This window comes from Anomaloglossus baeobatrachus, chromosome 6 (assembly GCF_048569485.1).
Source record: "Anomaloglossus baeobatrachus isolate aAnoBae1 chromosome 6, aAnoBae1.hap1, whole genome shotgun sequence".
Lineage (NCBI taxonomy): Eukaryota > Metazoa > Chordata > Amphibia > Anura > Aromobatidae > Anomaloglossus > Anomaloglossus baeobatrachus.
This window is the reverse complement of record NC_134358.1, coordinates 398,467,760-398,491,264: the sequence shown is the minus strand read 5'-3', so window position 1 is coordinate 398,491,264 and position 23,505 is coordinate 398,467,760. Positions and strand designations below refer to the sequence as shown.

Sequence of the window (23,505 nt, the reverse complement as noted above, 5' to 3'; positions counted from 1 at the left end):
ATGTTGGAGGTTTTTTTTGGTTTGTTTTTTTAAATCTTTATAGTTTTACCTTATGAGGGCTCTCTAAGGGCTGAAACGCGTTGTAGTTTTAAAAGAAATAAAATATTAGCAGCTGATTCCTGGATGAACCCTGGGATCTCGACACTTCCTATACCTTGCTTATTTCTCAGTGGAAGCTCCTTGGGGAGGATTCTATCCACTGTCTCCTGGGTCAGTAGCACACCCGGCCGGATCCTACTACTACAATCCACAGTGACCTTATGTGCTAATTTGCACTAACTGTTTGCAACCATTTACTACATCTCTGTTCATATTTTTATTATACTGAACTTAGATTAGCGCTGTGTTGTCTCCTGTTTTCCCATTTCTCCCATTTCATAGAGAGAAACGTACCAATATTTTGTAATAGAAAATGAACTTTATATTATACTTTGAGTATATTGTATATTTGTAATAGAAAAATCTATGAAACATACTTGTCCAAAATGATAGCCTGAAATATATAATACTTAACTTTAGATTAGCATTTTACGTTTTTAGTTTTGTTTTAAGAAGCCTCAACTTTGTTACCAGTGGCAATATTTAGCTTCTTATAAGATTCCTATTATGTTGCCATCAAAAATTGAGGAGTACTGTAAAATAATTTACTGTATGTGCTGCATTTTTACATTTGTGAAGATCAGAGGAATTTTGAGAGACACATATATAAACTTTACAATTTATTGACATCTATGCTTTAGTAAAGATGAAATATATATAAGCTGTGATAAACAAAAAAATATATATATAATCACAGTAAATAAATAAATTAAAAAATAAACAGATAAAAACGTACATATTTATATGTAAGATTATATTGTTCTGGTCATAGTGAAACAGTAAATATTAACAGTGTGAAACTCCAAAACCAAATTGGTGATACAAAGAAATACTATTCAAATATAATATAAACCTAACGTAATTACTGGTACGTAAAGATGCTGACAATTGGTAGCTACTGATATAAATGTGTTATAACAATTGTTTTATCTATCAAAAACATGTAAAGTTCTTTGTTTAGTTTAACTGCTTTAGAGTTTATTATTGTACAGCACCAATATACATTGATAATAATTCTTTGTTTATTTAGTATGTACTTATTTAATGTGTATGTTATTTGGAGTTGTGTACCACTGTGAAATACTTATCACTGTGTAATTACTGTATCCTTTACCAATATATATTTTTTTCAACTGGCAAACAAATAGTCAAGGTACAAATACAATAATCATTATGTAAAAGTGCATCTCGGAGGCGTGAAGCTGGTGGACGCCTTGAGGGTTCTTCACCCAGACACGAAAGACTACACCTACTACTCCATTCCACACCGACTTTACAGCAGGATTGACTATTTCTTCATATCCCAGACGCTCCTAGATTTCCACTTAAACACAAAGATAGGCTCCATCCTTTGGTCTGACCACGCCCCTATATATCTTTCCATACAACTTGGCAAAGCAGAAAGGTCAGGATTCACATGGCGCCTCAATGAGAACTTATTGCAGGATATGTTATGCTTGGCAGACGTGACCCAAACAATCTCAAACTTCACACTGGATCACATGGCTGACCAATCTGCCCCATCCATGAAGTGGGAGGCATTAAAACGTGTCTTGAGAGGAGTCCTCATAAAACATGGCAATCTGCTTAAAAAGGAAAGAATGGAGGAGATCAAAATGCTTATTTGGTCAATTATCTACAGCCAGGCAGAAACTGCTGTCCATCTTAGACCAGAGAACACGATGCTGGAGGGAGAGACTTAAGGGCAAGTTCTACCAGTATGGGAATAGGAGCGGCAGGTTTCTGTCCAGAGCACTACACCCACGCAACTTGGCTTCTCACGTACCATTCATAAATGATAAACAGGGGAAAGAAATCCAGAACATAAAGGGGATATTACAATGCTTTAGGGAATATGATCAAAATTTATACAATATTAAGGGTCATTTTTCTGACCGCCCCAATTAGTAGAGAAAATAAAAACGTATATTCGCTCTACCAAATTACCAGAGCTGGACCCAATAATAACCACAGACCTAGAAGAGGATTTCTCATTAGAGGAGGTAACAGACGTCATTAAAGATTTAAAGATTGGGAAAAGCCCAGGGCCTGATGGGTTTACAGCGGGTTTCTATAAGCGCTTTATTGACCAATTGAGCCCCCAATTTTTGTCCACTTATAATTACGTATACAATGGCGGATCCTTCCCAAAACAGGCACTGGCAGCCCACATAATTGTCCTCCCCAAGCCAGGTAAAGACCCCTCCCAGTGCGGGAGCTATAGACCAATATCATTGATCAATATAGATATTAAAATGTATGCCAAGCTCATTTCAAATAGACTGCAGCCGCTTCTTCCCTGTCTTATTAGCACTGATCAAGTAGGATTTGTTAGAGGACGAGAATCAAGAGATAACACAATACGTGCAATATCCTGATTGATAGAGTGCAGAGGACTGGATTACCCAAGTGCATCCTGTCGGTGGACACAGAAAAGGCCTTTGACAGGGTGCACTGGGAGTTCATGTTCCAGGTCCTTGAGGCGGCAGGTCTGCAGCAAGCAATGCTACATAGGATCTCGGCTTTATATACGAACCCCTCTGCTCAGATTAAGGTTGATGGGAGTATTTCCCATACCTTTAACATCAAGAACGGAACGCGGCAGGCGTGCCCGTTGTCCCCCCTGCTCTATGTTCTCACAATGGAATGCTTGGCTGTGGCGATAAGGTCCAACCAATCAATTAAAGGGGTCCCGGCTCCACGCAGGGAGGATAAACTAGCTCTTTTCGCCGACGACTTGATGCTGTTCATAACAAATCCAGTGACGAGCCTACCGAACATTATGTTGGAACTTCACAGATTTGGCTCTCTGAGCAATTTTAAAATGATCATGCACAAGTCGGAGGCGCTTAATATTTCCCATATGCACCAGGGGATCGATCAGCTTTGAGCATCGTTCCCCTTTAGGTGGCAAGGGAAATCATTGTCATATATTGGCATTGACTTGACTGCTGATGTCTCGTCCTAGTACGGAGCTAATATTCTTAAAGCTTTGGGGAAGATAGAGGTGGATCTCCTGAAATGGAATAAGCTGCCAATATCCTGATTAGGCAGGATAAATGCCATAAAGATGGATATTCTGCCTTGCCTGTTATATTTATTATATTATATATATATTTATATATTTTTGATATATTACCGTATATACTGGCGTATAAGACGACTTTTTACCCCCTTAAAATAATGGCTACAGTGGGGGGTCGTCTTATACGCCGGATATACGGGGGGGGGTGTATGTACACTGCAGCGTCCAGGGGAGGTGGGGGCAGCAGCTCTGGAGCACAGGGGACCGCTGCGGGCTGCATCCTTTGATCTCCTGCACCCGCTCATATAATATGCACAGCCGCTGTCCATCTCCAATGGTGCTGAAATCGCACGCAGTGAGGGGCTGGGGCAGCAGTGCATATTATATGAGCCTGCGTCCCAGTGTGATCGCACATGCCCACCCATGTGTTAGATTTGGCCCCCAGGCTGCTGCCCATTCTAAAATAAAAAAGCTTTACTTACCCCTGCAGCGTTTCTCCCCGTGTCCCTGCTTCCACTGTGATCAGGCAGGCAGAGAGCTCAGCCTGCTGTGCCGATCACATGACCGCACTGAGAACCAGGAAGTGGAAGAACAGAAGCACGGAGCCAGACAGGAGGGAGCTCAGCGCTGGAGGAGATAAGGAAAGAGGGTTTTATTTTACTTTGGGCAGCAGCCTAGGGGCCATATCTGACACAGGGGGACTTGTGCGATCTATAGGGGCCATGGGCAGCACTATGGGGGCGATATCTGACACAGGGGGACTTGTGCGATCTATATAGGGGCCATGGGCAGCACTATGGGGGCGATATCTGACACCTGACACAGGGGGACTTGTGCGATCTATATAGGGGCCATGGGCAGCACTATGGGGGAGATATCTAACACAGGGGGACTTGTGCCCATTATGGGCCCCGGTGAGCTGCTTCTAACCCCCCAGATGTATGCCCTGCCAATCCCCCCCCGCCGATGCCGCGGGTGCTGTACCCGCCGAGCCGCGGGTGCAGGCCCCACAGAGCAGCAGAGTTGTGTGTATTTGTCTGTATGTAGCAGAGTTGTATGTGTTTGTCTGTATGTAGCAGAGTTGTATGTGTTTGTCTGTATGTAGCAGAGTTGTACGTGTTTGTCTGTATGTAGCAGAGTTGTATGTGTTTGTCTGTATGTAGCAGAGTTGTATGTGTTTGTCTGTATGTAGCAGAGTTGTATGTGTTTGTCTGTATGTAGCAGAGTTGTATGTGTTTGTCTGTATGTAGCAGAGTTGTATGTGTTTGTCTGTATGTAGCAGAGTTGTATGTGTTTGTCTGTATGTAGCAGAGTTGTACGTGTTTGTCTGTATGTAGCAGAGTTGTATGTGTTTGTCTGTATGTAGCAGAGTTGTACGTGTTTGTCTGTATGTAGCAGAGTTGTATGTGTTTGTCTGTATGTAGCAGAGTTGTATGTGTTTGTCTGTATGTAGCAGAGTTGTATGTGTTTGTCTGTATGTAGCAGAGTTGTATGTGTTTGTCTGTATGTAGCAGAGTTGTGTGTGTTTGCATGTAGCAGAGTTGTGTGTGTTTGTCTGTTTGTAGCAGAGTTGTGTGTGTTTGTCTGTTTGTAGCAGAGTTGTGTGTGTTTGTCTGTTTGTAGCAGAGTTGTGTGTGTTTGTCTGTTTGTAGCAGAGTTGTGTGTGTCTGTTTGTAGCAGAGTGTAGTACCATTGTTTCAGTCCAGTTGTGGCTTTATACAGCAGGGAGGAGCATTCCTTGCTGTACTAAGTGAACATTGGAGCGATTGATCTGTCAATGGCCCTTTAAAAACATATTGTACGGCTCTCGCGGAATTAAAATTAACATGTTGCAATCAAAGCAGACTTTTTTTCATTTGGGAGCGGGGTAGTCTTATACAGTGAGTATATCCCAAATTCTATATTTTTAGGGCAGAAGTTGGGGGTCGTCTTATACGCCCAGTCGTCTTATACGCCGACATATACGGTATATTTTCAGGCAATTCCCATACCCTTGACAGCTTCCTTTTTTTCACGATTAAAAACGGCCATAACCAGATTCGTCTGGGCACACAGACGCCTTTGGCTGGCCTATAGAGTCCTGAACAAGCCTAGACTTGCGGGGGGTGGGGGGGGGGCAGGCCTTCCAGACCTCAAATAATATCACCTTGCTTCATTGGGAACATGCTTCTGGATCTCTACCATAACAAAACCTCTAAGCGCTGGGTGGAGGTGGAAATATCTCAGACAGACTGCGCCCCTCTCGTAGCGTTGTGGTCGCCAGCCCCTTCGCACCCGTGCACTCAGGCCAGGCCGTTCCTCGTAAAGAGCTTGTCCTCATTTCTCAGGAGTTCGAACGCACTCCTGGGCATTTCCACTATACCTGGACCACTGACACCTTTACATAATAATTCTCTACTCCCGACAGATTTAACAGGCAACATATTTCTTCACATGTTTAGAGGCATGGTGTCCATAATAAGGGATCTAGTGTCCAATGTGGGTATGAGGCCCCTTCATTTTTTCTTTCCTGACAACCGCACTCCCACAGGAGCTTGGTTTGGTTATGAGCAATTGAAAAGCTTTATTAACTCCCTTTCACCACAAACTAACTTTTATAGGCCCTTGATGCCCTTTGAGTCTCTGTGTCTGGGGGGAGAGCCTCTGGAACACACCATTGCCCTGCTATACAAAATGTTCCAGATTGAGTTGTCTGGATGGGAGGATGATGCCCCTTTCTTCTTGAAATGGGAGGTGGATTTGGGGAGACCCCTCACGCGTGAGGAACGCTCAAAAATATTACTCTTTACCCACAAGTCGTCGCTGGATGTGGCGTCACAGGAACGGGGCTACAAAATAGTTTCTAGGTGGTACCACTGCCCCTCCAGAATTCATTCCATGTTCCCATCTGTCTCTGAAAAATGCTGGAGATGCTCAAACGATACAGGCTCATACATCCACATGTGGTGGTCTTGTCCTCTCATATAATATTTTTGGCTAGACGTGTTTGCCCTTCTGAATACAGTGTCAGCCACTAGGTTTGAGCCGACGCCGGAACTGGCTCTTCTATCCTTAAGCAATATCTCGATCGCCAACTTCAAGAGAAGCCTGTTAAGGCATTTTTTGACGGGGGCAAGGAGATTAATCCCAAGGTACTGGAGGCAGACCAAAGTGCCCTTGCGGGCTGAACTGGTGGCCAAGGTGAACCAGATCTATAGGATGGAGGAGCTGGTCGGCCAGGCGTCTGACTCAGGGGAGCGAGTGTTCAGGCTGTGGGCGCCGTGGATTATATATAGAGAGACACCAGACCTGGTACTATGGCTTCAAGCTTCAATTGGGGCGTGAGACCTCTGTGATTGTCCATTCCACAAAACAAAAGTGCCGGGGGCTGCACACGACCCAGATGAGATATCTTCTTCGTTCTTCTTTTCTTTTCCCTCTCCCCCTACATTTCCTCTTTTCTCATCTTTCTTTCCTCCTTGTACATTTTATGTTATGTTTACATTGTTAGAAAGGATTGTCATCTCAGGGACTTTGTGCATCTACGTTGCCTCCCGTTTCTAAACGAGGCTGCATACATTTTTGTATGGGGGTCGGATTGTTGGTCACCCAGTGGGCATCATCTCCAAAGCAAAGCTATTTCATGGGTGATGATGGTCTGACCTGAAGTGTGTAATCAAAGGAATTATTATGCAAGTAGAAAAGTGTTGTATTACTTATTACCTCCAAGATTTGTGTTATTCTACTGTATATCATATGTTGCCTATCCTATAACTTGTAAACATGTTCTTTATTCGAATAAAATCTGATTTACACAAAAGTGCATCTCAATGAATTAGAATATCATCAAAAATGATAAATTATTTCAGTAATTCAATACAAAAAGCGAACCACATATATTATATAGAGTTATTACACACCGAGTGATCTATTTGAAATGTTTAATTCTGTTAATGTTGATGATTATGGCTTACAGCCAATGAAAACTCAAAAGTCACTATCTTAGAAAATAAGAATAAATACCACAAAACACCTACAAAGACTTCCTAAGCATTTAAAATGGTCCCTTAGTCCGGTTCAGTAGGCTACACAATCATGGGGAAGACTACTGACTTGACAGATGTCCAGAAGGCAGTCATTGATACACTCCAGAAGGAGGGTAAGCCACAAAAGGTCATTGCTAAAGAAGCTGGCTGTTCACAGAGTTCTGTAACCAGGCATATTAATGGAAAGTTGAGTGGAAAGAAAAAGTGTGGTAGAAAAAGATGCACAAGCAACCAGGATAACCGCAGCCTTGATAAGAAAAGGCCGTTCAAAAATTTGGGGGAGATTCACAAGGAGGGGGCTGATGCTGGAGTCAGTGCTTCAAGAGCCACCACACACAGACGTATCCAGGACATGGGCTACAAGTGTCGCATTCCTTGTATCAAGCCACTCATGACCAATAGACAACACCAGAAGCGTCTTACCTGGGCTAGTGAGAAAAAGAACAGGACTGTTGCTCAGTGGTCCAAGGTGTTGTTTTCAGATGAAAGTAAATATTGCATTTCATTTGAAAATCAAGGTCCCAGAGTATGGAGGAAGAGTGGAGAGGCCACAATCCAAGCTGCTCGAGGTCTATTGGGAGGTTTCCACAATCAGTGATGCTTTCGGGAGCCATGCCATCTGCTGGTGTAGCTCCACTGTGTTTTATCAAGACCAAAGTCAGTGCAGCCGTCTACCAGGAAATTTTAGAGCAGTTCATGCTTCCCTCTGCTGACAAGCTTTTTGGAGATGGAAATTTCATTTTCCAGTAGGACTTGGCACCTGTCCACACTGCCAAAATACCAATACCTGGTTTAATAACCACAGTGTCACTGTGCTTGATTGGCCAGCAAACTTGCCTCACCTAAACCCCATAGAGAATCTATGGGGTATTGTCAAGAGGAAGATGAGAGACACCAGATCCAACAATGCAGACGAGCTGAAGGCTGCTATCAAAGCAACCTGGGCTTCCATAACACCTCAGCAGTGCCACAAGCTGATCGCCTTCATGCCACACCACATTGATGCAGTAATTCATGCAAAAGGAGTCCAAGTATTGAGTGCATTTACTGTACAGACTTTTCAGTAGGCGCCAACATTTCTGAGTTTAAAATCATTTCTTCAGTTGGTCTTATATAATATTCTAATTTTCTGAGATAATGACTTTTGGGTTTTCATTCGCTGTAAGCTATAATCATCACCATTAACAGAAATAAACACTTGAAATAGATCCCTCTGTGTGTAATGACTCTATATAATATATGTTTCCTTTTTGTATTGAATTACTGAAATTAACTTTTTGATGATATTCTAATTTATTGAGATGCACTTGTAGCTCTATAGTTTTTTTTGTTTTTGTTTTTTTTTAATTGCACTTTGCAGTTACTAACTTACTATCTTTTCAGACTGTGAAAAAAATTACAGGAAACCCACAAGCATAAAAGAGAAACTATACTTTATACAGGCTCAGGCAATGTGGCATTTTTGGTTACAATTTCTGTTAAATTCTACCAAGAGACAGAGGGCTTAAAGAAAATCACATGGTGAAAATACTTTTTAAAGGGATTCTGTCACCTACAAAAATAAAGATAAATAGCATTTATATCATATTAAATAGAACCCGTCAATAGGATTTATCATTATAAAGTAAATACATGGCAATAATGGCGCTGTGATGCCGATTACATGGATACCTGCAGTGAAGGAATCCAATTTGTGGTTGTTGAATAGTCTTAAGGCCGATTTACATGCAACGACATCACTAGCGAGATATCGCTGGGGTCACGGAATTCGTGACGCACATCCGGCCTCGTTAGCGACGTCGTTGCATGTGACACGTACGAGCGACCGCTAACGATCAAAAATACTTACCAAATCGTTGATGCGTCGTTCATTTTCCAAATATCGTTGCTCGTTCAGGACGCAGCTTGCTTGTCGTTCCTGAAGCAGCACACATCGCTACATGTGACACCCGAGGAATGACGAACAACAGCGTACCTGCGTCCTTCAGCAAGGAGGTGGTAGTGATGATCGTGCGGCTCCTCTCCGCCCCTCCGCTTCAATTGGTGTTCAACAGGGTGACGTTGCTGTGACGCTGCATGAACCTCCCCCTAAAAAAAGAGGTTGTTCGGCGGCCACAGCGACGTTGTTACAAAGGTATGTTCGTCTGACACATACCAGCGATATTGTGCGCCACGGGCAGCGATTTGCTCGTGATGCACAAATGTCACTGCGTGTAAAGCAGCCTTAATGCTAAAGTTTTCTCCTGATCACCTCTTCTGTGAATTGATGTGTATCTGAGCGGGACTTGGGAGTAGGGTCTTCTTCATCTCTGCCCCTCCACCTGCTTTTATCTGTTTCTTCTACAGGTCACTGATTATTCTTTTTTTCAAATGCTGCTCCTGCCATAACTGCAATGGGTGGCGAGTCTGCAAGTCTCCAATAAAACGGCGCATGTGCAGATCTATTCCCACTTGTGGATGGGATGTGCGGGTCAGTTTTTTTGCTATATTTGTAGTGAGTCTCTTTCTGACTGAGCACTCCGCCCTATAAACCAGGCTGTATTCATAACCTTTATAGCAGGAGTCCTAGCTGCCCAAACATGGAGGTTAGTCCAAATAGGGGCATTGCAAGTTAGATTTTTTAGTCTAGCTGCCCAGACACGGATGTTTTAACATAGTTAGTGGCACCTAAGTTAGGTACCTGGATTACAGAGATTACCTTGCCATTGGTGTCTGGGCTTACATGCATTGGCCAATTCATAAACTAAAAATCTAATTTTTTTATATAGCAGTAATGCAGTACCAGAATTCCCTTATACATTGTTGGCTTTTTAGTGTGCTGCTGTATGCATCTTATAGTTACTGAATTATCACTGACTTGTAGAAAATACAGAGGAAGCAAATGGAGAAGCGGAGATGAAGACACAACCCTAATTTTTGCCCCGATGCACTCCAGTGCATAATAGATGTCATGAGATGAAAAATTTAGAGTAAGATTTAAAGCAAAACAAACCAAAGAGAAACAGAAATGCATCATCAAGAAAATGCTCTTAGGAACGCAAAAAAAAAAATAGCGCTATGTTATGCCCGGGTACTATGGTGGAGGTCCGTACTACTCTGAAGCTTTTGCTTTCTTGGCCAGTGTCCCCTGATGAGTAAGCTATTTACGAAACGTGTTGGGAGGCCCAGCAGCGTATAAGGTCAGATTGTTGCCTTTGAGGGGTATTGTGAGGTTGTTGTTTTTGCCCCCCCCTCTACTAGACAACACGTGTTATTTTGATTTATAGCACCTCAGTGCTTTATGACCATATGCATGTCTTGATGACATTTCCCAACACTGTTAGATGTGTAAGTTTATGATTATCACATTCTGGTGTACACACTTATAGACAGCGGTTGGATACATTTGATGCTATTTTGGGTAAATCATACTTGTGTACACAGTGAGAGATTTTTTTTTTTTATGGGACCAGGTTCTCTTACTGTTATTGTCCTCTGTGTATACAGTGGGAGCTTTGCATAACATCAGCTTCTTGTGCTGTAATTATTGGTTGGGTTTACAACCATCTATGTTGTGTGTGTTAAATATTCTATTCATTTTTTTCACATACATAATTGTAATGACTTGACTTTTAGGGGACCGCCTAAAACTGATGTGTGTTCTGGTTTCCTGCTCATTGTATATATTTCTTTTTTTTCAATGAAATTTACAAAACCTAAAAAAAAAAAAAGACATTTTAAAAATTGAACCCCTCAAATGAATTCAAAACTGCATTCAGAAAGTCTGTTAACCTTTCATTTGCTTTAAAGGAATTAAAGCAAAGTAGATGAATAAAAGTGAAATATTACATTATTTTTTTTTTAATAAAACCCAAATTTTTCATTTTCACAAGGGTAGAAGGCGAAAAAAAAGAACCCACAATTTGCTGTTTTATTTCCCTAATGTACGCTGATACCAAATATGTGGTCAGAAATTACTGTTAGGGCACACAGTTTGGAGGGAAAGGATCACCTTTTCATTTTTGGATAGTAAATTTGGCTGGAATAGATTGCGGATGTCATGTCCTATTTTCAGAACTCCCACAGTGCTAAAACAGCAAACAAAAAACACAAAAAAACTAAAATCTCTCATTTTCACAAGGTCAAAAGGAGAGATTGTAGGGTCTATTTTCTTGTGAGTATGCCAATACCCGACATTTAACCAGAAAGTACTGTTTAAGCATGACAAGGAAGGGTCAAAAGTGGAAAGAGCGCTACGTTTTTTGGAGCACAGTTTCTAATTTTCTAGAATAGATTTCAGATGACATGTCAAATTTGGAGAACCCTTGAGAAGATAAACACTAGAACACCCCTCCCACACACACACTATATATATATATATATACACATATACACATATATATATATATACACATATATATATACACACACACACACACACGTGACGCCATTTTGAAATTTACACTTCTTTTGGAATTTACAAGTGTAATCACAATTTTGACTCTAGGTGTTTTCTAGTAACAAGCTTGCAATACATGTTGCACCATGAAAATTTCAAATATGACTTTTGGAGAACAGATTTTGCTTGAATAATGTTCGTATGCAACTTGCAGAGTTCCTAATGTGTCATGGTGGCAGAAAAACTCCAATATATTCATCTATGGATACAGTGACTTTTTTGGTTTCACAGGTGTTGCCCAGGAAAAAGGAAGGACTGGATATTACAGAGTACAAATTATACCAGCCTAATGCCCAATACATTGTGCCCAGCTTGTGCTTCTGAAGACACGCACCCTATTATTTGGTAAGTGTGCTCTCATCGCTACAGTAATGCCAAAATGTGGATTGTAGCTTCAGAGTGGTCACACTATTGGGCTAAGAAATGAGGAGCACATTAAGATTTTGAAGCTCAGATTTCACTTGATTATTTTTAGAGGGAGCCATGTCACTTTTCCAAAGCTTTTGTGCTACCGGTATCTTGGAAGCCCTCTATATTTCAGTTAACAGATAATGCACTTGAGTGATGGCTTGTTTAGTTGAAGCTTTTATTGCTATCATTTTGGGGTACATATCATTTTGAATAACTTTAAAAGCTTGGTTCACATTGATCCTTATGGCTGACCAAACCTTTCTGCATGCTTAAAGTGGTGGATACCACCGGATCATAGGCCACACGGAGTCTAAAGAGACTCCATTTACCCAATTACAAGTGAATGTTTCATTACGGGTTTTGTCAGTGGTGTAACTAGAGTTCGTTGGGTCCCGATGCAAAATTTGGACCTGGGCCCCCCCAACTGTACACCGATGCTCGGGGTACTGGATAATGATGCCGACACTCGGGGTACAGGTTAATGATGCTGACACTTGGCTCATTCCTTTAGCACCTAGCTTTCCCATCTGAAATCCCTCTTTCTATCAGCACCCAGCTTTCCTATGTTCTGATGCCAATCTTGTCCTTAGCATGCACCTTCCCCATGCTCTGCTATACATCTTTACCTCAGCACCAAGCTTTCCCTTGATATCAGAGCATGGAAAAGCTAAGTGCTGAGTGAAAGCTCTTTAACAGGGCATGGGAAAGCTGGGTGCTGAGAGAAAGAGCCTCTTTCACCCAGCTTTCCCACCCCATGCTTGTATCTTTGTCACTCATCCTTGTGTATATGTCCCAGTCCTGGTACATATGATCTCCATCACGCCGCACACAGTAAAAAGAATGTAATGATTATACTCACCTTCCCTCTGCTGCCCCGATGCGTGGTGTTCTCTTCTGATACAGTTTTTCCACAAGCACTTATATACAACTACAGAAAAACACGCTGTATACTGACCATATATAACATTACATGCATAGTATAACGTGTACAATATTACATTTACTGTACAGTATACCATATACACCAGGGGTCTCAAACTTAGCTGGGTATATGGGCGGCATATAGAAAAACAATAATTTGGAGGGCCGCATTCTTTGCACGGCCAAGTGACGTTTTTAGTGGTACCATTTATTTCTCCTTACAACTGTGGATCACTGTTTTTGAACAGAGTTTGCTTGGTTATTCTAATAAATGTGCACTTTTTTTGATTATATTTAAAAAGCATTTTAATGGTGAAAAAAAATCATGCTTTATTTTTAATTTTTATTTTTATATTTTGTCCCCTTCTCGTAAGTAATATTACAGTTAGCACCATGTAGTAATTTTGGCCAACATCTTGTAGTAATTTTTCCATCCTGGTCCTCATCTTTTAGTAATGTACCCCATCCCGTTCCCCTTCTTGTAGGAAAGTGCCCCATCCTGTAGTAATGTGCCCCATCCTGATGTTATGTGCCCCATGCTATTGTAAAGTGCCCATCTTTGTACCCTGGTAGCAATGTGCTCATCCTGGTCTCCTGTAGTAATGTGCCCAATCCTTGTCCCCATCCTGTAGTATTGTGCCCATCATTGTCCCCTTTTACAAATGTGCAAATGCTGGTGCTCTTTCTGTATCAATGACCCCTTTCCCGATCCTCTTCTTGTAGCAACTGGGGGGTTTACAGCACTGGAGTGGGGGAGATACAGCACTGGGGTCAGGGAACCGAGTTCTAGGAGGGTATTCAGCACTGGGGTTGGGGGGCAGACAGTACTGGGGAGGTATACAGGCAGCACTGGGGTTGGGGGACACAGACAGCTCCTGGGGGTATAAAAGCAGTGCTGGGGTGGGGGGGACAGACTATTTCGAGGGTTAGACAGTTCTGGGGGTATACATGCAGCACTGGGGTTGGAGGACAGACTGTTCTGGGGGATATACAGGCAGCGCTGGGGTTGGGCAGACAGACAGTTCTGGGGCGTATACAGGTAGCACTGGAGTTGGGGGAGAGACAGCTCTGAGGGGTATACAGGCAGCGCTGGTGTTGGTGGGGACAGAAAGTTCTGGGGGGATTTACAGGCAGCACTGTGGTTGGGGGACAGACAGTTCGGGGGGGTATACAGGCACTGGGGTTTGGGCGGACAGACAATCCTGGGGAGTATATAGGCAGCATCGTGATTGTGGATGACAGACAGTTCTGGGGGGGTATACAGACAGCACTGGTGTTGGGGGGTACAGATAGTTCTGGAGTTATACATGCAGCACTGCGGTTGGGGGGACAAACAGTTCTGGGGGTATATAGGAAGCACTGGGGTATACGGGTAGCACTGGGGTTGGGGGAGATAGACAGTTCTGGGGGTATACATACAGTGCTGGGTTTGGAGAGACAGACAGTTCTGGGTGGTATATAGGCAGCACTGGGGGTAAACAGGCAGCACTGTGGTTGGGGGGACACACAGTTCAAGGAGGTATACAAACAGCGCTGGGGTTTAGGGGACACCCAGTTCTGGGGGTATACAGGCAGCACTGGGGTTGGCGGGATGTTGGTGCTTCGGCTCCTCTCTTCATTTGTTGGACGGGAGCTCAGAACACGGCATGCTAGCTCCCCTCACAGATGAACTTGCCCTGGACGCAGCACTTAGCAGAGAATGCTATGTGCAGGTGTGGACTTAAGTGCCGGTAGGAAGGAAAGTGTGGCTGCCAGCCAGAGCACTACTGTCCCTGGAACTAGGCCTGGGGCCGCAGGATACATCACTGCCCTTTTCACCTGGCTGTCCTCTGTTCCCTTGTGTACTTTACTTCAGACGCGCTGCACAAACTCTGTGCACAACTATTCCACGGGCAGTGGCTGGCCAATCAGAAGCAAGCAGGTGACATCATATGCTTAAGCTACTGGCCTTTGATTGACCGGCAGCTGCAATAGCTGTGCACAGACCTTGACCCTGCGCAGCAACAGCAAATCATCTGAAATAAAGCGCTGTCTGCTGCCACCTCTGCACCAGCCACGATCATCAAGTGGGCCGCAAGCCACAAGAAGCAGCTGTAAAGGCCATATGCGGCTCGCGTGTTTGAGACCTCTGATATACACACTTTTATAAGATACAAACTATTATAAACATTATATGCCCATTTCTATACACTACCCATATACACACTGATATACACTATATACTACCCACATACAGACTGATATACACTATATATTGCATACACACTATTAGATGCACTTACCTATGTAGAAGTCAGTCTCCAGGAGCAGCGGGGCCTTCACATTCCTGCCCCATCATAGGGCAGCAGCCAAGACCAGTGAAGTCTCTGGCCTGCAGGAAATGGAAGACACAGCACAGAGCAGAGCTGCCCCTGCCACTGGCTATACTACAACAGCTGCCATGTCCTCCTCCCTCTCCTCTCAGTCTTGACTGCTTCTAATGACAAGTCGTAGGATGAGGAAGGGGCAGCACTGACCATCCACTTCCCCTACAGCTCATGATAGCAACAGTACAACCCTCTCCCCATAGCAGCCATACAGGCTGGTATCCAGAGTGACAGAGCCATCCCCAGCCTCACCTCAAGCCCTCCACACTGTATATGTGACTCCCACAGTGCCGACCTCTCGTGCACAGACCCTGCCAGCAGCAGCTCCAGAAGGAGCATCATCTGCAGAGTGTGGCCCTTATATCTGCAAATGACGCTGGAACGGCCCCTGCTTTTCTGCAGTCACTGGGAGACTGAGTTTTCTACAGTTGTTTGGGCCACCTCCTTTAGGGGCCCCAATTCAAATGCACCTGTGGTATGTCCACCAGTAGTTCTCTTTAATAGTAGCACACTTGATCACCCAGCAGTTGCAGGAAGCCAGAAGCCAGTAGCTGGGTTATCAGTGTGCTGATATTAAAGAGAATGCATATATGCACTGCTCTCCACTCCCATAATCCCACCCACCTCTCAGCACCATCTTCAGTGGATAAAGGTTAGCGGGATTATGGGCGTGGGGAGCAGTGAATATGCATTTTTTAAGTAGTCGGGACATGTGTTAGCTCTAGAGCAAGCTGCTGCCTCCTGTAACCCCGCAGTACCCCAGTTTCCAGTGCATGGTCCTGACCGGTCACTGTGCTATAATTCAGTTGGATGTCCTGTAGCGGGAGCTGAGGTCCGCGGGCCCCCTGAACTCCTAGGCCCGGTCGCAGTGGTGACCCCCTACGACCGCGATAGTTTTGCCCCTGGGTTTTGTCTAAAACATATCTTTCAGGGATGTAGACGGAAAATCTGATGTAAGAGCTTAGCATATATCACAGAATAAATGGAAAACAAGCTTTATTGTGCTCTTAGGAAGGCAGAATGAACAAAACAAAGCAGTTCAAAAAGAATATTTCATTTATATATCTTTAGGCCGTTCATCTTGTGTTAAAAGTAATAAGACGTCTTTAGTTTTTGGCTTAGTACAATTCCAGTGATACTAGATTTATATATTTTTTATGTTACACAATGTTTTTGTTTTATTACCATATTTGGAGAGCTATAATTTTTCTATTTTTCTCCCAACAACATGTGGCAACTTGTTTGTTTTTTTGTGAGTTGTTGAAGTTTTCATCTGTACCATTTTAGGGTTCAGTACATTTTTTTATACCCCTTACTGTCCTACTGTTTAGAAGGTAGAACACTTGTTTACACCCGATACGAGAGAATCGGATCCTGCTAATGACATTCGGCTCAAACTCTGCTGTGAGCTGAGTGTCATGTTAAGGTGGCTTTACACGCTACGATATCGTTAATGTTTTATCGTCGGGGTCACGTTGTTAGTGACGCACATCCGGCGTCATTAACAATATCGCAGCGTGTGACACGTACCAGCGACCTTAAGCGACCTCAAAAAAGGTGAAAATCGTTCACCATGGAGAGGTCGTTCCAAACTCAAAAATCGGTAAGGGTTGTTTATCCATGTTGTTCATCGCTCATGCGGCAGCACACATCGCTGTGTGTGACCCGCAGGAGCGAGGAACGTCTCCTTACCTGCCACAATGCGTAAGGAAGAAGGTGGGATGTTATGTCCCGCTCATCTCCGTCCCTCCACTTTGATTGGCCGGCCGCTTAGTGACGTTGCGGTGACATCGCTGTGATGCCGAAAGTCCCTCCCCCTTGAGGGAGGGATTGTTCGGCAGTCACAGCGACGACGACGACCAGGTAAGTGCGTGTGACACTGCCGTAGCGATAATGTTTGCAGCGGCAGCGATCACACGATAACACATGGGCGACGGGGCGGGTACTTACACGCTCGATATCGCTAGCAATTGCTAGCAATATCGTAGCGTGTAAAGCCACCTTTACTGTGATTTGATTCTCTCACATGCAAGAATCAAATCACAGATGAGGAGACGATAGAGACATTAATCTCTCCATCTTCTGCACTCTTTGTCTTTGTGTATGTCGAAATGCACTCTGATCACATCCGAGTGCAGTCCAATTTTTTATCAGATTGCATTCATCTGATTCATATGCTCCTGTGACCCCAGCCATAATATTATAATTTGCTTTACTTAGTCACTCAATGGGACTTTAACACTTATGTATCTGATTACTTGTGGACTATATATCTACTTGCTGATCCTGGCTTTTAAAGCAGAAGCTATTGGTTTAGCTGAGCTCCATGGGTGATTTCAATAAATATATACACGTACGTTCATGTGCATGAACTCATTGCAAAATAGGAAGTGTCAGTACCTCCAATATTGGGAAGGGGTTAAAGGGAATCTGTCACCCTATCAGGCTAATCTGAGAGCAGCAGAATGTGGAGACCAAGATTCTGATTTCAGGCATGTATCAATTACTGGGCTTTGTTGAATTTTCTTTTATAAAATCATTGTTTTATCATTAGATGACTAGTAAATCTACTGGCATGTAGTTCTGAATAATTATGGTTGCTATGTGTCTGTGCATACACATCTCATTATGGCCTTTAAGATTACCTGGAAGTACTGTCCCAGCATGGGTGCAGTACTCAGTGGTGACTGACCAGGTGAGGGGCACCACACATACACATTATATATTAGATATATATATATATATATATATATATATCCCTAAGGTCAACCATCCTTGCTTATGTAGTCTTCTACTAGGCATTGCTCCCACTAGCCAGATTCATACTACACACTGATGAGGGGCAAATACCCCGAAACAGCTGTCTGTGGATGGATACCATGTTTTGGCATAGGCAGTTTCCTTGACTGGAGACTGTCCTTCCCGTGGTTGTTCCTTCCTGGTGAAAGACCTTGCTAGTTTCCTGGCAGCGTTGAGAAACATGTGATGGTGTCTCCGCGGCTTTCTTGTTTGCATATTTCCCAGGAGGCATTGCTCTAGAATCACTGCATTGAGAAACACGTGATGGTGTCTCCGTGGTGTGGATGTTGATCTCCCTAAGGTCAACCATCCTTGCTTTTATATATATATATATATATATATATATATATATATATATATATATATATATATATATATATATATATATTAATGCTGAAAATGCCATTGATCAAGAAGTAGATAAATATGACACCTAACATCTACATTGTGTGCTTAATTATTAGGCAAGTGAGTATTTTTACCATATCGTTTTTATGCAGATTTCCCAACGCCAGGCTGTATAAGCTTGACTGCTTACTGGATGAAACATCAGGTGATGTGTATTTGTATAATGAGGCACGGTGAGGGTTAAGGATATCAGCACCTTTATAAAGGTGTGCATAATTATTAGGGAGATTGTTTTCCTCAGGCAAAATGGGACAAAAAAAGAGATTTAGTGACTCTGAAAAGTCAAAAGTTGTTACAAGTCTTACAAAGGAATTGAATCACTCTTGAAATTGCTAAGATATTGGGGCGTGAAAACAGAACCATCAAAGTTTTGCATTCAAATAGTTAAGAGATTCAAAATAAAATGTATTAAGAAATAAAGATGTACATTAACTGCCAAAGATTTAAGAAGACTCAAACATGAAGCAACGAGGAACCCATTATCTTCCAGTGATATCATATTCCAGAAGTGCAACCTCCCTGGAGTGCCCAGAAGTACAAGGTGATCAGTGTTCAGAGACATGGCCAAGGTGAGGAAGGCTGAATTCGATCACTGAAGAAAACACAGAAGTTGAACCATCAAGACTGGACCAAAAAATATCTGAAGACAGATTTTTCAAAGGCTTTATGGACTGATGAGATGAGAGTGACTCTTGACGGACCAGATGGAAAGGCCCCCCATCTGGCTCAGTAACGAGAAAGACCTCCACTTTAAGTCAGATGCCCGCAAGGTGGCGGCGTAAAGCTATAAGCTGGTTTAATTAAAAATGAGTACATTTCACCTTTCCTGTTTGAAGATGGACTCAAAATCAATTTCTACCCAATGTCAATTTTTAGAAGACACTTGTTTTAATCAGTGTTACACGAAAAAGTCTGCATCTTTCAAGAAAACCATGATTTATAGGCAGGACAGTGCTCCATCGCATGCATTAAAGTACTCCACTGCTTGGCTAGCCAGTAAGAGCCTTAAAGATGAAAGAATAATGACATGGTCCATTTTCCACCCCTGACCTAAACCCTACTGAGAACATGAGGGCCCTTCTTAAAAAGGAGATTCATGGTGACAGAAAACAGTCACCTCTCTAAACAGTGTCTTCGAGGCAGTCCAAAAAGTTGATCTGCAAAAAATTAATAAAATTGATATACTACATGGATGGAAGGTTTATGACTAGTGATATTCGGAATCGGCGGGTCCAACCAGATTATTTTAATTAAATCGAGTTGGGCCCAGAATTAATTCTGGATATCTGGCCAGATGTCAATCCTCATATAAGTCTATGGGGACCTGAATCAGGTGCTTTAAAATGGTTGAAGAGGAGATAGGGGGATTAGAGCATGCGTGTTATACTTACCAGTTCACTGCACGGCGGTAATACTACTTCCAAGGCCGCTCATTATCCTCATGCATATGCACTGCTTCCCCCATCCACCGGCAGTCCCGACGTCTGGGATCCCCCCACCCTGTGTGACAGCGTGTCCGACTGCTTGCAATCACACATTCTGTCTAGTGGTGTAACAATAAATAAGTTTTAAAAATTGCCGTATGGTCCTCTAATATTATGATACCCAGCACATATAAAGCATACGGCTGCAGGCTGCAGTCCTCAGCAGTGTACTTATCTTGACTGTGTACCAACAGAAGAGAAACCAAATGTGTCTATCTTTTTAATTATTTAAATAAATTGAAAAAACTGCATGCGGTCCCCTCAATTTTGACACCCAGCCATGATAAATCCAGCAGCTGGGGACTAGAATTCTCAGGCTGAGGAGACCCATAGTTTTTGCTCCAAGCCTAAAAATTGCAGCTTACAGCTAGCCAGAATTGTGAAATGCAAAATGGACATCATCTTGCATGCATTCTGCCTCCTCCCTTGATGTTTTAGTTTGACAAATAAATCCTATCCCTGGATGGTAAGTGCTACTTGCTTTTCTCTTTTTCCTGGACTATATATAGTATAGTGAGGTACTACTCACAGCAGGGGGTGTGCCGCATTAGCTGACCTCTCGCTGATCTAGTCCAGCAATGATAATCTCCTGAAATTAAAACAAACATTAAAGGTAAACAACGGCACAAAGTGTGAACAGAGATGCATCGCTGAAATTGAACATCTACATCATGATCTCTTCAGATTACATAAGAACCACCTGATGGCAGATTGCCTTTAATAAGCAGCATTTCTCATATGTTCACTTTATATTTGCATCATTTTTAAAATGTCCTTTTATTTTGTTAGGATGTTAGAAGGGTTAAAATCTAGTGTCGATTTTTATTTTTTTCAAGTAAATTTACAAATCCTATTTTTTAATGACCGATTGTGTTTTGAAGTGATTTTAAGGGGACTATATATTGAAGAAAAAAAAGTGCTAGTATGTTACAGAACTACACCTCTAAGATTATTCAAATCTGCTGTCATTAAGTTTAGTAACCCTTCATATGCTTCTCAGCAATTAATACAAAGTGGAATGTAAAAATGAAAAATTACATTTCTTTCACTAAAATATTGATTTAGCCTCAAATTTGTTATTTTCAAAAAGGGGCAATATAGAAAATATAAGCGGTAATATCCAAAATGGAATACCTAGTTTGTGAAGTAACTTCTCCCAAACATGGCAATACATGTTAAAAAAAACCAAAAAAAAAAACCCTGCTATTTGGGCATGGCTCAAATGGGGAGAAGTGCTATTTGTCTTATTTAAAGAGCAAATTTGGTTGGATAGATTAAAGTTGCAACATCACATTTGCAGATTCCCTGACATGCCTAAAGAGCAGTGACCTAATTTTGGAAACTGAACCCCTTAAGGTATTTGTGATGCCCTGGCCTATCAGGTCGTCACAAGGGTGCCGTGCAATCTGCCCTTCTGCATGGTACCCGCTCCTCCTTGGTTACGGGTCCTGTCAGTTTGGTGTTGCTACCAACAGGTGTACAAAAATCCTGAGGAACACTCTGCACCACACCCACCAACCACCCATTGGGCAGCCTGAGGGGAATAGGCCACCCAGATGGGGGGATGGAAGAGGGAGGGCAGAGATGTCAGTAGTTGAGTGGAGTAGAGTTGAGCAGTGAGACAGCGGTGACAGTGCAGGTCACGCTGTGGAGCTGGGCTCCTGTACCCGTCCCAGGTGCCAGACGTTGGCCTGGCCAGAAGAAGCTGGAACCCCGGTCGCAGGGGGTAGTGACAAGGTAGTACGGTGCTACTACAGAGAGCAGGCCGGCTGCCTTGTGCTACAACCGGGCAGGGGCCAGGGCACGACTGGGTACGCGGACCCTAGGCTGGAAAGTAGCTTCACGCAGCCCAGTAATTCACTCGACGGGAACGGAGTTTTCAGGAACCATTCCCCACCTGCTCCAGAATCAGGGTACTAGCGCAACGAGGGGGATAGGACTTCCCAAAATTGTCCAGAAAATCCCAAGTGTGAACCCTGAGAGCAGGCTCACCTTGCTAGCCACGAAGGTGAGCGGGACCCGAGTAGTCTTAGGCGAAAGGGATCCACACAGTGCCAAGGGACAAGGCTTCAGACCAACCAGCAACACCAAAGGGGCATGGACCAAGCGTTCTCAACCAAGAGAAGCAGAGCATTCAAGAGTTTGGTTTACCTGGTGTCAGCATCAGTTACTTTGGACTGTGTGAGTACTCGATATCCCTTCACCCCTGATGGGTTCCCAACTCCATCCCATCACCGGGCCCCGGGACACCAAACCCCCTACCCACGGAGGGGTTAAAACATCCTGCTGCTTCAACATTGTCACCGGGCTCCCCAACAGCAGCAGTGGTCTCTCCCATTACCACGCACGGTGGGTGGAGTCACGAACATTATCCCATTCACCACCCCAAAACACAAAATCCACCTTTTTATTTCCGAGGTAGCCGCGCGACCCCGCCTCGGATCCGGAGACCCCTCCAGCCAGTGGCGTAACTTCCGCGGTCGCAGCGGTCGCGATCGCGACCGGGCCCGGGAGGTTAGGGGCCCGGCGGCTGCCAGGCAGATCAGCAGCCAGCTCTTGTCAGTGTGAGAGGAGCTGCGCTGATCTGTCACAGACCTCGCGGCCGCTATTTGACCCGCTGCCGCCGCCGACACCAGGCCCCCCTGCCTGAAGTCAGCGGCGGCACCGGGGCCCCCTGCCTGGTGTCAGCGGCTGCAGCGTCTCCCCCGTCACCGCGCACAGTAATGATGAAGCATAGCGCGGCCGGTGCCGCGCTATGCATCACCATTCTCCCCCTGTGCGATGACGTCACTCCCGAGCGACTGCTGTGCTGAGTGCACAGAGTGCAGGACGGGAGGACGCCGACCGCAGCACCGGGAGAACGAGCAGCGGGGAAGACAGCAGCGGTGGAAGGAAGAGAGAAGATGAGTACTTGGTTTTTTTTAATATAAGTGAGTAAACGGTGGCCAGAGGCTTGGGAAGGCAGTTCTGGGAAAGCTGCATTATTGTATATGGAAGCCTGGAGAGGCTGCTTTATACATGGAGGTCTGAGGAGGCTGCATTATATGTGGAGGTCTGGGGTAGCTGCATTATTATACATGGAGGCCTGGAGAGGCTGGGTGCATTGTTATACATGGAGGCCTGGAGATACTGCATTACACATGGAGGCCTGGAGATACTGCATTACACATGGAGGCCTAGAGATACTGCATTATACATGGAGGCCTGAGGAGGCTGGGTGCATTGTTATCCATGGAGGCCTGGAGAGGCTGGCTGCTATATTATACATGGAGGCCTGAGGAGGCTGGGTGCATTGTTATACATGGAGGTGGTTTGGAGAGACTGGGTGCTATATTATACATGGAGGCCTGAGGAGGCTGGGTGCATTGTTATACATGGAGGCCTGGAGAAGCTGGCTGCTACATTATACATGGAGGCCTGAGGAGGCTGTCTGCATTATTATACATGGAGACCTGGAGAGGCTGGCTGCATTATTATATATGGAGGTCAAATGAAGGACACCTTATACATGGAATATAGGGGTGCCTTA

At 43.8% G+C, this 23,505-nt stretch overlaps 1 protein-coding gene across 1 annotated transcript in view; it reads right to left on the bottom strand.

Annotated features, from left to right (window-relative positions):
* The window catches only part of LOC142243939 (uncharacterized), a 42,471-nt gene that overhangs the window by 9,720 nt on the left and 9,246 nt on the right, over positions 1-23,505 (bottom strand). The gene's annotated exons all lie outside the window — the stretch shown is intronic.